The sequence below is a fragment of the Amphiura filiformis genome, chromosome 13 (genome assembly GCF_039555335.1).
Source record: "Amphiura filiformis chromosome 13, Afil_fr2py, whole genome shotgun sequence".
In the NCBI taxonomy this organism is placed as follows: domain Eukaryota; kingdom Metazoa; phylum Echinodermata; class Ophiuroidea; order Amphilepidida; family Amphiuridae; genus Amphiura; species Amphiura filiformis.
In genome coordinates, this window is record NC_092640.1 from 12,252,846 (window position 1) to 12,265,713 (window position 12,868).

General features: G+C 37.4%; 1 long non-coding RNA gene across 3 annotated transcripts; it reads right to left on the minus strand.

The window, feature by feature from the left end:
• Positions 1–1,065: 1,065 nt before the first annotated feature.
• On the minus strand, positions 1,066–12,399 carry LOC140168012 (uncharacterized). 3 transcript variants are annotated; one of them, XR_011861123.1, is made up of 5 exons: positions 12,008–12,399; positions 6,366–6,452; positions 2,188–2,266; positions 1,674–1,776; positions 1,066–1,252 (listed from the first exon to the last, which is right to left on the minus strand). It is a non-coding gene; the product is annotated as an uncharacterized lncRNA (long non-coding RNA). The 3 variants fall into 3 exon arrangements; XR_011861124.1 differs by lacking the exon at positions 12,008–12,399 and adding an exon at positions 8,937–8,950; XR_011861122.1 differs by lacking the exon at positions 12,008–12,399 and having other exon boundaries at positions 6,366–7,423.
• Positions 12,400–12,868: the final 469 nt, after the last annotated feature.

The window sequence follows — 12,868 nt, forward strand, 5'->3', positions numbered from 1 at the left end:
TTTGGGGCGTTTTTCGAACATTTTCTTATTATGTGTCAACAATTAAGCCTAAAGACTTGGCTACAGGCTAAATTCAAGTTATGCATTGATTCTAATTTTTGGAAAACACATTTTGAATCTTTTAATAAATCCCATAACCCTTTTTATAGCAGTACACCTGAACACTCGTCATTTGACGTCACGCCGACTTGCAATGCGCACTAACGATGTTCCATGAACGATGTGCGCATCGGCGCAAAGCGGCGTGACGCAAAATGACGAGTTCTCAGGTGTACTCACAAAGGGTTATGGGATTTACCGAAAAGGTGAATTAGCAAAAATAACATATAAGGCCAAAAAAAAAAAAGGTCAGTGTCTCAAAGCTAGAGCGCGAAAATTTGAAAAGTCGCGCAATTTAAAAAAAAAAAAGAAATGCCGATATTTTTTTTTTTCATTTTTTTTTCATTTTTTCCGGAAAAATTCAGCGAAAATTTGATTTTTTCTGTTCAAAATACCATAAAAATACGAAGTCAGGAATAAATAATAAAAAAATCGCATTTCGCATTTGTTTTCAAACCACCCGTGAGCTTTGAGACAAACATTTATTTTTGTTGGCCTAATATTAAAATTAAGAGCTAACTCTTACCCTACACTCAAGATTTTGTCGGGATTTTGTATGCTTAGACTTGTGCCAAGACTTACAATTTTGTGACTACAATAATTGTAAGAAAACATGCAAAATTGCATGTTTTTGGACAAATTGCAAAAATATTAAACTTTGACTTCTATTGCCAGTTAGGACTAACTAAAGGATTAGGATAATAATTTTTTTATTCTGATAAAATTAGTTCTGTATTTTTCTGGAATGGGGAATAGAGAGTAATCGCACAGCAACATATATGAGGTTCAGCATAAATTTACTGTTTACATAATTTGTGACCAGTACATGTAATTCTTTTCAAACAAAATTTGTGTGCAGTGTACAAATTATTTTGATTTATATAATCATATAATTATCCATTACTATGTTCATTGTCTGATTAATATGATTCTTTTGTTTTGCTTTATCGGAGGGCGCAGTGACCAGCAACATATTTTCTACAACCCTGCCTTTCATTGCAATAGCTGGAGGTTGCAAAAGATAAACAACATCTTCCACTTGATGGCTTTAGAGATAATCTCCCTTTGCTCCATGTGGCCAATCTAAGGATTTACCAATCTCTACTTTCTCCATAAATCTGACCTGGACTGTGTCATCTGTCCTTTTCACAACCTGTATACAGATACAGAAAAATGAGAATATCACCACTTTAGAAACTTACAAATGTGACAATAAGCCATTACATTTACATTAATACATTCAGCAATTATTTAGTGCTCATCTTGATATGGTGAAATAAGGCTCTGAAGGTCACTGCCCTGGTGATCAACCAATGAAGAACTTCTCTTGTGTACATGCCGGGCCGGGATGCCGGGTGTACGTACATGACATGATACTGTGGTATTTGGGTTTATGTCAAAATATAATTGCAGTCAAAGCATGATGTTATTTCTTTTTAATTACAATATAGATACATATCATTTAATACATCAATTTCTTGGTGGCATCAAACATATCACAGTTTAACATTATAGTGATATTTTGTTAAAATTTACTAAGATCATTTAAGAATCATGATAGTCATTATACTCACACAAGCTATATATAGATAATTGTTGTTGTGACATTGCCTCTCTGACCCAGCTGGGGCACCTTCACAGTAACAAAATCAACAGTAGAACAAAGTGCAGCATTACCTATCAAAAAAAAAGTTGACTATTTTGATGAAAGGAATTTCTTCTTGAGATATGTTCGATAAAGAGTACATTGCATTGCAGTTAGTTAATTTGAGATTAAAGAGATTTTTAAGTCAGTACACATAGTTGGCAGTGGTGATACAACCCACCCTTTTTATTTTATACCCTTTATACCAAAACTATTTTGCACGTAAAGTCTATGGAAAGCTATTTTGTGGCATGTACCCTCAAGATTCTCCCCTTCAGGTCTGCCTTTGTTTTCAAGCCAACCTTACGTAAAAGGCTGACATTTTTGATGGTGACTGTGTGTTGGCTAGATCTAGTACCATTTCAGCATACTGTTCCGGACTACATTTTGAGGAAAAAGTCACCAGACTTTTGTGATAAATTTGAATTTTAAAATTTACGTACCTTCTTTGGCATAAAAGAATACATTTGCATTCGCTGCCAGCTGTCTAGCCTGAAGTAGTATTCACATTCAATGTAATTTCTGTAGACAGAAAAAGTAAAAACACATTAAACACATTTCGCCTGATGATCGTTTTAGAAACGTGAAACACAGTGTAGCGAGTCCAATAAATGCTGTATTGACATATGTGTAATAAAACACATTAATATATGTTATGAAGGATTGACCACAATTACCAATCCACCCAATCTTGTGTGATTTATTGGTGCTTGTCAGCATGCTTACTACATCAGCCTTTTTACACATAAACAGTACTTGAATCACTAGTCTTGCCTGCGCTTTACATACCACCATTGGCTTCACAGATATTTGAAAATCTTTCATAAAGTCTCTATCAGTGCATTATTTGGAGCACAATATCATCAATTATAAGCTACAAATATTAGATCTATTACCCCACTAACCTTACACCACCACCCACTATTACCACCCAGACAACCCTACCCCACCACCACCACCCAGACAACCCTACCCACCACCCTAACCTGCCACCCACTATTACCCCACTAACCTTACACCACACCACCCAGACAACCCTACCCCACCACCACCACCCAGACAACCCTACCCACCACCCTAACCTGCAACCCACTATTGGCCCCACTAACCTTGCACCACCACCCACTATTACCACCCAGACAACCTTACCCCACCACCCTAACCTGCCACCCACAATTACCCCAAGTAACCTTGCACTATACCACCCACTATGCACTATTACCACCCAAATAACCCTACCCCACCCACCACCCTAACCTGCCACCCACTATTACCCCACTAACCTTGCACCACCACTCACTATTACCACCAGACAACCCAACCCCACCACCCTAACCTGCCACCCACTATTACCTCACTAACCTTACACCACCACCACCCACTATTACCACCTAGACAACCCTACCCACCACCCTAACCTGCAACCCACTAGGGACGCACCATTGGATATTATTGGGGGGCTAGGGAGTTTGGGTCAGGCAGAATTTTTTTTTTTCGCTGACTTCGGAAGCAAATTTTTATCTTTTATCTTTTTCAATTTTAATGTATACCTTTGTACAGAGCTGGGTAGGGAAAATATTTTTTTACTCATCATTGAGGCAAATTTTTTTTACTGCACTACCACCCACTATTACCACCCAGACAACCCTACCCCACCACCTAACCTGCCACCCACTATTACCCCACTAACCTTACACCACCACCCACTATTACCACCCAGACAACCCTACCCCACCACCCTAACATGCCACCAACTTACCCTGACAAGGCAACAACCCTACTCCATCACCACCCTTACCCCCGCCACCCACTTTTATATAACCACATCACCATCTACTATTACCTCAGCACCTGAGACAAAAAAACCCAACAGGGATCGGAATTCACCAGTGTGCAATGAGCCAGGTCTGTTACGGATTTATGTGCATGCATGCTCAGATCAAGCAACCCAATTTTCTGCTCAATAACTAATTGTACCTAATGTGCATGAGCAGTCCAATTAGACTGGCGCGACATTTAAAATGACCTCGCTTGGATCAAAACAAACTTGACAGGATGAACGATGTGTATGTGAATTGGGAACAAACTTGTGCTTCAAACTACATATTATTGAGACTTACATCATGATTTGTAACCATTGCAATGCAGGGGGGTACTACACCCCTGGCCAAATTTGTGCCTATTTTTGCATTTTTATCAAAAATTATAGCACATTGGTGACAGGTATTAAGATATGTACATATTAAAGGGGCTAGGACTACAACTACTACACTGAAAATTCAGGAACTCAGGGCAAGTAGTTATTGATCAAATATTGGTTTTCCCTCAATTTTGACTGTAACTCCACAACTGTTGTCTGTGCTGAAATAAAATTTCCAGTGCAGTAGTTGTAGTCCTTGCCCCTATAATATACATATCTTACTTGTCACCAATGCGCTATAATTTTGAGAAAATGCAATAATAGGCACAAAATTGGGCAGGGGTGTAGTACCCCCTTAAAGAAATAATACACCATGTCATGGGCAACTTAAAAATATTAATATGTAGTTTGAAGCACAAGTTTGTTTTGGACGCATCGTTGTTAATCGGTGACGAACAACGGTGAAACATGATTTTATCCCTAAATCACCACCTTATCCTACCCCATTACCCCACCACCCTCACTATTTCCCCACCATGTACCTTAGGGACGCACCATTAGATTCTCAGGGGGGGGCATGGGAGTTTGGGTCAGGCAGAATTTTTTTTTTTTTCGCCTCCAAGAGCACCAAATTTGTTTTATTTTTTTTCAATTTTAATGTAAATTTGTATACAAAGTTGGGTGGGGAAATTTTTTTTTACTCATCAGTGAGGCAAAATTTTTTTGTCTCACTAGTGGGCAAAGTTTTTTTTTTCCTCACTAGTGGGCAAAGTTTTTTTTCTTAAAAAAACTCCAATGCCCCCCTGGAAATCTAATGGTGCGCCCCTTACCCCTCTTCACTTTACTCTATACATTCTTTGGTCCTCTGTTATTTCGAAAACCCAGTCACATCATCGCATGTGAATATTTCTCTCTTGACTCTTGGAATGAATTTTAGTAACTTACATAAATAAAATTTCCACAAAAATTCTTCTTCCCCATACCTACCAACCAAGCATTAAAGACATTGTTTAATACTTAGTGGCAGCTCTACGGTATATTTCTTTCCCCTAGTTTTGAGGCAAAAAACCCAAATTACATACATTTCCGCTTTTTGCAGCAACATTTGCACAAAATTTGTCACGAAATTCACTTTGCACCCCAATTCCCCCCCTGAAAAAAATTCCTGGTGCCGCCACTGTTAATACTGTGTATTTCCTGACAAATACAGAGCAGAATATGTCGAGATTTTAACCGCATGTTAGCTAAGCTCAACTGATGGTTTGATTTGGTTTACACAATGCATTTCACATTAAGTTAATTTTTAATTGTAAATATATTGAACGGTTTTTGGAACCTAAAATTTGCTTACCGTTGACCCTTAATTTTGGATTTACTGTAAGGGTCCATTTGGATCCCTTAAAGGAGGATTTCGTGATCCTAGCATCCTCTTTTTATGACATTTTTCAGTAGATATCCACGAAAAAAGCTTATTTCCAAAATTTCAGTTGATTCCGATTTTGCGTTTGCGAGTTATGCATGACTAGCGGGATACCCGCGCTTCGCGCGGGTCCCCGCTAGATGGGAGCGTTCACCATAACAGGAATAATTACTGAACAGGTAGAATCATGTTGTTTGCACTTTTTAACACACATCTTTTCCCCGTATTTATTACGCCTACGGTCGGTCGTTCACCCGTATTATCATTCATTCATTGCGCGACTCTCGTCGCTCTTACGCTTGCGACATGGCGTGAGTGCTGCGTTACCCGCTGGCTATCGCTGCGCTACGCGAGCGGCTTGGCATTAGATACGCCCGTACGACTCGCACTGGCTAGCTTGACAACTGACTCCCTTTTTTGTTTACCCAGCATAGCAACGTACCACATTTTCACTGATTTTGAGGCCAATTCTTGACCGTTTTCAACCAAATAAAGTTTAAACACGTGCCCGTATATTCATCGATCTCCCGTATGAATTTGGCGACATTTGGATCGAAACTGACGGAGCCTTTCCATGATACATAGATACATAGATAGATACATACAACATTCCCCTATTTATAGTAAGATTATGTGTATTACACTGCTCCATAGACAATGTGTTGGTTCTGGTGCACCAGAACGAAATTCAAATTTGGCGATATTTTTGCTAAACGAATAAATCTGCAAGAAATATTTGGTACATAAACATTATGTAGCCAGAGGTATCCAGTGGTCTAAAAACCTCAACTTTTTTTGGGAAAAGTGGGGGAGATGAGGCTGTGGCTCACGCAATGCCCCTTTACTCTTTGACCTTAATGCTACCCCTGGCTGGCAATGGTTTGTCTAGATAGCATTTCCAAATATTTTAAATTCCTAAAAACATGGACAAAAGTGAGTCCTGGTAAGCTCAGAGTAAATCCTGGTTCTAGCTAACATTTGGTGAACCAGGTCCATGACTCACTTTTTTCTCCAAAACTGAGTTCTGTACGAAAAGCAGTTAATTTCACCCTTGACTTTACCTTTTGTTTTAGTTCCTCAGCAATTTCTCTCTGTCTCTGTATAATGTTTGTCAACTTTCTTCAATTGACTGAGCTAGTCATGAAGATCTGAAATAATAAGAACATGGGCAATGTGATTATTAACTGCATAAAAGTTAACTTTTTACTTTGGGAGTATATGAGGTGAGGACCAGACATATCATTTTGTGGCATGATGTCCTACATATACCCAGGCCAGTGCAATGTAGGTGATGCGATCAAGCAAAATCAGTCGGAACATTTCCAAAGATATGAGCAATTAAGGAGTTTCCAAAACAAGAGGAAAAAAGGAAATATTTTCTTTGTTTAGCTATATCTCAAAATCAATATTTCCGAGTTCCGACTGATTTTGCTTGATCGCATCACATAATGTTGTTTAAAATTTGAAACACAAAATGGTAAATCAGTACAATAATGCACCATATTGCTCTCAAAGGTGCTAGATAGGATGTGTGATGATATGATGGTATCAGTGAGACACAATAACTATAAATCTCTTGTTTTTGAGACAAAATGTTTCTTTTTGCTATGTGACTGTACACCACAAATGGGCTGTTGGCGGCAATTTCACTTTGTGAGATAATGGACAAGCATTTTTTGCTCAAAATAAGCTTTACACTGATATATTAAGGGTGCACACAGCACACCAGTAAATAGCCTCCATTGACTTTCTGTACAAACATGGTCCGGGAAAACATCATTTTCTTGACTTCAGAGCGACTCAGCTCTTCAAAACTTACACTTTCTGCAAGTTGAAGGTCAGCTGAAGACATCTAGTCCAGAGAAATCATACGAAGTCCATCGGTTTTTTTTTAGAAAATTGATAACTAGATCACCCTATATAATATATAGCTTATGGCGACTCACAAATAGCTTGCTGTCTCTGAAATGTACATTTTAGGAGATTCCTATTTACTGGTCACTGGTGTGCACTCTAAAGAATTTTTATGTTTACATGTTTTAAATATAATATATCATAAATTTGGATACTGGTAAACATAATTAGACAGGTTTGATTCAATTTTGAGGGTTTTTTACTATGCATAAGGCCATGCGTTTTGAGTTGGGCCGGTAATGCGTTACATGTTTTCGCGAGATGAAAATTGCATGTTTTTTCGTTTAGATATGAATATCTTTCACATATTATACCCAACATATATAAAAGTATACATTTTCTGGCTGCAAATGAACCAAGGAATCCAAAAATGCACTTTAAAATGACACAGGGTGTAACACTAAGAAGTTATGAAACTGAAAATACCAAATATTTTAGGGAAAAATGTAAAATTTGACAAATTAAAAAAAAGTTAGCTTCACCCCACATATTTAAAAGTTCCATATTTGAATTCCTCTCAGTCAGAGCTTTAAATACATATATAACATCATAGGGTTCAATAATATTAAAATGATTTTGCGCCAGCCTCTTTCAAGGCATATTTTCCCATTGACTTCAATGTATAACCCGAACGTAAAATAAAATATGCAAAATTGCTACTCAAAGCAAATTAAATTACCTGGAATATGATTGCATGGTGTTATAGTATGCAGTTTAGAGTGAAGTTTAAAAATGTGAAAAAAGAAATGGACCTCTTGCATCATATGACCCCTGGGGGTCACTTTTATTAAATTTGCTCCTCCTGATCCTCCTCCTCCTGATCCTCCTCCACCCCGCACATTATGCTAATTAGATGCAAATTATTCAAATGTTAATAACCTTTTACAACTTTTTTTAGGTTTATTGTATTGGTCTCATCACAAGCTTTAATTTGACACCAAATTTAACTACATCGGCTGCATATTAAGTGAGAAAATTAAAAAGATGACCCCTAAAATGTTGCGCGCATGTAACATCTCCACCTATTTACTGGCCCAATTCAAAACGCATGGCCATAAGCTAATTTACATGGTATCATATATTTAGCCTTTTTTGCTATCTACTGCTGATAGCAATGACAAAATTACACACTTAAATAGCTTGATCAATACACTGTAACGACAAAATTACACACTTAAATAGCTTGATCAATACACTGTAACATTTTTACATTTTATTGTTCATTTGCAAATGTTTTTATACATTGAATGATAGAAAAATTGTATTAAAATATTGCTTGAATTCAAAAACAAATGCCTGAATCTATTTTCTGTGTACTTTTTGTTTATTTGTATAGAGTGGGGGTCCAATGAAGGGACTTGGGCATGTATTGCATACATACTTTGAGGTTTGAGTTCAAAACAAGGTATATTGTACACCTACTATCTCCTCAATATACATTGCTTGAGAAATTAGGCCGACATTGAGAGGGTTTTTTAAAATTGTGTTAGTGAAGCACTTGCAGGAAGTTGCAGCATAACTAAAGAGCATTTTATAGGCCTACATGCATGTATATGAGAGTTGCAAACTATTATATCATTTCTCAAATTGTTACTGGATGCAGTACGTGTAGTTGGCTGCAAGTGCTTCACATAGCCACTGGTACTGGCATATGGCAGTTCACACTCTCTCTTTCTTTTTAAAGCCATGTAAGAGGCTCTGTGACTGTGTGCACTCACCAAGACACTGTCCCTCCAATTGTCAAATGGACTCTGCCATAACCACATACATTGGTGCACCCATTCCACTCCATTCTTGTTTCGAATTTGCCGCTCAATTCTCTGTTGCAGATTCTCAAAGAAGAGTGCAGGGTTGATTTCCTTGGCCATGTCAATATCTCTAGTGCAAACAAACATTAAAACAAACAAATTGATAAAATAGAGGGAAAATTGGTGTTTGTGACCTATATTTTGAAAAAAATTCTGACTCCCAAGGGGGAAACCCTTCTTGGGCACCCCCCAGGGTGCCTCACCAAATATTTTTCAATTTTCACCCCACCCCCATGTTGAAAATCTTCCTAACGCCATCTTAATTAAATCCTGTGTTTTAAAGCTGCCACGCAGCGCGTTAGTAAAATCGTCTTGCGTTGTCCTCTTTGAAAATCAAGAAATTCATGTTTTTATCTCTTTTTATTTTATTTTTTTTTTCAAAATTATCAAAATAAAACTCAAAATTCGTATTTGATTTCAAGTTTTCGATTTTTTCGCAAACTTTGGACGCAAATATAATAAAAGAGAAGAATAATAGTTTTTAGCAGTGACTACTATCACTACAGTGATGTATAATTACTGAGGTAGAACCGATTTGCCACTTTAATATACATCATTATTTCCATAGTAGAGGCGCAATATTTATATTTTTGAATAGAATAATAGGTTCCCTGATTTGGCAATTCCAAATTATGGCTTTATGCCTTATGAAAGCTAGATTTTTACACATTTTGAAATTTACAGGAAATCACAGCTAGAAGTGTAAACAAATAAGTTTCCTGCAGAGAGAAAAATTGAGAGTAAATATTTTATTTTTTTTCTTTATTTTTTGGGACAGGTTTCAAATTCTCGTCAGAACATTTGTTTACCAAATTTTTATTTTAAACTTAAAATATAAATTCTATGGTGTTACTATAGAATAATGAGTAGGGATTTCATTTCAATTAGGCACATTTTCAAAGAATCTACCAGCAATAAATATTAATCGGCGGTGGTTAAAAAATTAACGTAAAAATAAAAACCAATACATCTGGCATAAATAATTTAAAAGCGTAAAGCAGGCTCTCGTTTGCACATGTGCATGTCAAGAAGCCAGTGTGGTCTGGTTAATCAAGCTAACTTTAAAGACGCGCTAAATTGAAAATACATGGCCTAAATGCAATATGTGGAAACAACAGCCAAGATCTTGTTTTTGTTAATGGATTTATATGAACAGTAACATTAATGTGGCGACTCAGTGAATATTAATATACATCCACGGCTCAAGTATGCGGCCAAGTGATAGGATTCCCCAGCCTATAAATGTGGGCATCCTTAATTACTAGCAAACCACAGCCATGTTCACGGCCCATTTTACTGGTTGGAAAATCCCGGGTGAGTTACAACATAATCCCGGCCCTCGCCCGTAAAGTCCCAGCCCAATTTCTTGCCTGTGAATACGAGCTGATCATAGGACCAATACGAGGAAAATCATGATGGTACGGTAACGGTACAATTAAACTAAAACTATCCATTTTGGCCCCCTCTGTGGGGCACAGTCCTGGGGCACAGTGTCATTGCGCACCCGCTACATAATAGTACATATGCCCCATTGCACCATCTTTGTCTGCGCCTGTACCACACATGCATGATACGGTCTTGGAATAATTTGCTAAGAACTGTTACCTTTTAACTTAAATCTTTTTGCATCTTCACAAGGGGCAGGCAATTGTATAATTGGTAACAAATGAGAAGGACATTTTCAAAATACTCTTCAAAATCTTTTGCACAGGCCGATTTGACTCTCACAATGTAATTAGGAAGTCAGGTTCCCATGATTCATATATCATCATCACATGGGCACCTCAATCGACCAAAAGAAGCTGCATGCCATATAGCATCACATGGAACAGGCATGACCTACAAGCAAATAAAGTAATTCTTGGCCAAGCTCGAGCGTAATGCGTACCTGTTGCTGCCATCAGTGTCTGCAATAAGTGTGTAGCAGTAGCAAAATGCTACACAATTTTCATCATTTGCTACACAATTTTGGAATGTGTAGCAATTTTGTACCATTCATAAGCATTCACTCCCAAATTTGGTGAGCTTATTTGCTACACAAATAAAATTTCTTAATGCGGACCCTGGCTGCCATGATGTAGCGTATATAAAAGCGTGTACTACCAGCCCCGACGTCGATGTCGTCAATGTGTGTCACTCCATATAACATGATAAAAGAAAAGATTTTTCAAGGAAACCTACATTTATGTTGTCTATACTTCACTTGACCCAAAATGATTTTTTTGTGTGATGAGACAATCGCATGCACATGGAATTTTAGAGGGATTGTGATAGTGAGTTCCACAGAGAAAAGCTGCACTCTCAAACATGAGACTATATGCTGTGTCGTTATTTAATTGATGCATTAAATGTTGGCTGAATTTTTTTATGAAAGTCAAAGTTGACAAGATGTAACTTTGCTATGGAAAGTGCTATATGTCTATGACAAAACGGTTTTCAGTTTTGGTTTTCTTTACTCAAGGAAGGGCTTTAATACTACTAGTATAAAAATGATGCGGTTTGATGGCAAATTTGAATTCACCTTTCATACCTACATCATTACCATGATTACATGGCCTGGACCTGGTCATGTGGTGATGTCGCCACATTTGTTGACAAAATTAATAACCTTGAATATACCAGCATGCCAGGGGAGTCCAAACCACTTCCCTAAATGTGCCAGCAAAATTCGCAAGCGTTTAAACCTCAAAATTAATACAGCACAGTTCTCAATGCACACTGACACCATGCATGCATGATTGACACACGCACATTGAACCCATTGAACATGATGAACACTGAATGTGAAGTACTGTTATTCATGAAGTAACATGGATGTATGGTAAGCTTATGACCATCCAATGCCATTGATCATGACTTGTGCGCCGAAAAGCCCTCAAAATCAACTTTACCGATGCCCAAATTCCATTGAAATTACATCTGCACCCTCTTTAGATTTTACTAAAATAATAATAATATTGAATAAAACCAACAGTACTCACCAATCCTTTAGTTTTGTTTTCCCGGTGATTAGCACAGCGCTAACATATCACATCTGCCATGTTTTCTGTTTACATCCCCTCGATGACCTTGAAATTTGCGGTTTTTTTCACAATGACGCGCGCCGAAAAAAGGTCATGGAACGTGACAAAACTGTCAGAAATTGATTCTTTAAAATTATGTATTTCACGAAATATGATTGGTCAAAGTGGGTCACGTGATACATCGTTGCATACCCCTTCGTATTATTAGTATGGTAAGTAAGATGCTGCTGACGTCACTGTAACTCTTGTGTAACTCTTAGTCGTGAAAATCGCTTAGCAAATTTGGCATGGAAGAGTGTCATACATTCAAATTATAACATCTCAGCCGTGATCTCAGCAGATGTGCTGCTTTGTCGCCGAAAGTCGCCAACAGAGGGCAGTATTTAATTCTTATTAATAGAATGATACTGCCCTCTGTTTATCATTTTAGCGATCGATAGAGGGGAAATAGGCAATTTCTAATGACAGTGGGGGTATAACAGTAATTTATACATTAAAATACACATTTGACACCATTATTTTTATTTTTATTAGAATTTTAATGAGTTTTGTTCAACATAATTCGGAGAAATTGACGGATAATACAGGTTTACCTAAAGCTCTTGCTTCAACGGCCATTATTTCAATGTTCATTTTCTCGGTAAAATGACGATTTAGGTACACGATAACTCAATAAATACAGCATCTATAGGTAAGAAAATATGATCATCGTAAAAGCATGATCGACTCAAGAAACGGTTTTCTTTTTTTTATATTTTGGTCTATTTCCGATTTTGGGCATCATTTTGTGCAAATAGGCGTTTTTGAATTTTAAAAGTT